A 3,025-nucleotide genomic window follows, 5' to 3' on the forward strand; every position below is an offset into this window, starting at 1 on the left:
ATTGAAATTGTAATTATTATTGTAATTAATTACATGTTTAACAGAAATTGTAATTGTAATTGTAATTTGATATTTTTAGCATTGAGTAATTGTAATTGTAATGTTATTGAAACATGCAAGGAAGTAATTGTAATTGTAATTGAATTAAAATATTGTAATTGATCCAACGCTGGTGTGAACTGCGCTCTATAGACTCGGTCCTGCACTGTAGTTCCAAATCTTTGTTGTATGTAGCTCGTTACTGTTTCCTGGTTGAATTTATTTCTCTGTTTTGTCAAGATATAACAGCATGCAACAAAGCGGACTAATAACTATTGTCCCACTCAAAGATGTAGCACAGTATTAGGGACTTTCTTAAATTTTCGAAGACACCCTTTGCATCAACTCTACCGGTGAATCTGATCACATGGTCTGAGAAAGGATTAAGATTTGATAGTAATATGTGTAACTATAATAATAATAATGACGAAATTCACTCAAGAACATGAAAAAATTTTCGCGCTCCGAGCGACTGCAAAACGTATCCCGGTAGCTATTCATAGCATGACTACTCACGATTTCGGCGCGCATAGCAAACCGATATAGGTAAATAGATTAGTCCGGACCTGACTGGCAATGGACATGGACACTTTAACAAGTATTCGAAATGCGGCCGTGAATAGCAAAAAGGTTTACCAGTTACCACCCCTGCTTTAGTTGCTGAAGAGTGTTGTCTGGTATCGTGCTCAGCTCACAGTTCAAAATATAATGAAAGTAATGATCATGATATTTTTTGTTGTCGCGACCCGTTTGAGTAGGCGACCACTGGTCCACGCCGTCCATTTCTGAGATTGTCGACTTTCTGCGCTAAATCGCAAATGAGAGCGCGTTGATTGCGAAGCGTCGTATGTTACATTTCGAATTACGACGGTTTAACGTGAGTTCAAAGCGTCCTTGCGTGTAACTGTCCACCAAACATATCGGAATGCTATGCTAACATCATAAGTTTGCGGTGATTGCATTCCAGATAGCTCTGCTGGTGGCGGAAATTCTGTTCACCGCATTTCATCGAAATGTCCCTCCGAACCTCAAATATCCCCGTTGTTTGTCCGTAGTCTTGGCTAAGGTGACTGCGGTTACCGTAACCTCACCAGCGAACTGATTGGATGTACGTACAACTTATCTTTATGTTTTTCACCAAATTTTGGTTCATCAACCACCCTGGAACTGTTGTCCATCAATCAAATATAGAGTCAGTCGTCAGCTTAAACATTGCAGACTGCTGTGGACGGATCGATTGCTCGTAGACTCCCACTTAGGTGGAAATTGATGTTATTAAGCACACCAACTTACTCGCTTTCCGCCTCGGCGTAGGGCTATGGAAGATTTCGGATGTGATGTCGACATACCTTCGGGTAACGGGCAGTATGCATCTTGCTGAAGTCTTCGGTGAATTCTTGGTGATTGTAACAGCACAACGACCACGGCCAAGGCATCGCGAATCAGCCCCAAACGATATTGGTCGGCTCACACCGCTTCATATGCATAGTCATTATTCAGTAATTTCAGTCGTGCATGACAAAACTGTCGTTAATCCGACCAGGTCCCAATGATGTCTTCTGACTCGGTCGAGCTCTTCCGAGGTACCAATGGCGAGTTGGTAATTGTCAATATCCGATATGTTGCCGTAGAGCAGGTATAACTTCAGGCCTGTTAAGACCTTGAGCTTGCGCGACTGCAACTAACCGGATGCTGAAGTTTCCAAATACTCGTCGAACGTTTTGACCCAATGTTTAAATTCATCAGCAGGAGCAGCAGTCCCCGAGCCTGATTTGACATCTAGACGTTGAGGGTTCAGTGTCCTGTTCATTGGATGCGTAAGAATGAGATCAATAAATTGTTTTGAGCCAGAGATAGGCGTAATTAACCTTATTATGCAACAACGTATAGCTGAAATACATGGTACGAACAGATAGAAGACGACGCAAACTCACCAGATTATTGATTGATAGGACTTTTGTGTTTAGTTATTTCCGCTTTAAACACAGTCAGACTGGATACATTTGACGGTAATAATTATTGGCATGTTCATAGCATGCGCTTAGTTTTTACACCAATATCGACAGCATACGTAGATTGAGACAAAGTGTGATTTAGCCTTCAGTATACTAGCCTATTATTTACTAAACACCTCTGGTTACGGCATTTTCCACCAGGTCTGAAATCATTATTATGTCAGTCCAACAGTGAAGCTCTAACGATTGTTAACTAAAATCGACACTGCCCACAAACTTGCCTCCTATGCGTTCAGTGGGGAATGGATGATCCTCCCCGTAAATGTGCAGTGAATATGCATCGTGCACCCAAACTGACTGTTTGACGATTGGCCAAACTTTTTCTGTCAGGAAATTAATATCGACCATGTAATCGTTTGTTCCTTTGTACTCTGCGATAAGTTGCTTCATGTTCGGAATAGAATTACCGTAGCCTCCCCACATTGGATTCAGTGGAATTTTAGAATGGTTTGGGTGATCCCTCATGACATGGAAAGTCCTGCCAGATTTAAGCCAATTTTCTGTGGCCTCTCGTCCTCGTGCAAGCATTCGATAATCGATATCCAGTATCGTAAAGTACTTTACAGGTTCGGAAGCTATGAGGAACCGCCAAGACATCTGATTTATAATTTTTGTCCCAGTCATGTTCACAAATTTAACGTTGTAAGAACAAAGTTTCTTTACAATATCTAACGGCACTGTATTATCGATATAAAGCCATATTTTCCAACCAGGGTATATTTTGAATACACGTTTTGCATTCTCTATCGCGCCATTCACATACCGGGATTTGTTTCCGTAGAAAGAATAAACAACTGCCGGGCGAGTCCACATTCGTTTCTCAACGTTTGCTTGCATCAGAGAGAGATTCGACGTATATCGATCCTGTGGATTCGTGCATAAATCGAAATAGAATTCGATACCGTCCCGAATCCAACACGGCAGCTCACACAGACGGAAGCCATAAGGCACTTCGTTTACTCCGCAGTAAT

General features: G+C 41.6%; 1 long non-coding RNA gene across 1 annotated transcript; it reads right to left on the minus strand.

The window, feature by feature from the left end:
* Positions 1 to 238: 238 nt before the first annotated feature.
* On the minus strand, positions 239 to 1,527 carry LOC145450768 (uncharacterized). Its single transcript, XR_013918581.1, has 2 exons — positions 1,389 to 1,527; positions 239 to 846 (listed from the first exon to the last, which is right to left on the minus strand). It is a non-coding gene; the product is annotated as an uncharacterized LOC145450768 (long non-coding RNA).
* Positions 1,528 to 3,025: the final 1,498 nt, after the last annotated feature.

This window comes from Botryllus schlosseri, chromosome 11, assembly GCF_051294905.1.
Source record: "Botryllus schlosseri isolate E-star chromosome 11, Bs_hap1, whole genome shotgun sequence".
NCBI classification, from domain to species: domain Eukaryota; kingdom Metazoa; phylum Chordata; class Ascidiacea; order Stolidobranchia; family Styelidae; genus Botryllus; species Botryllus schlosseri.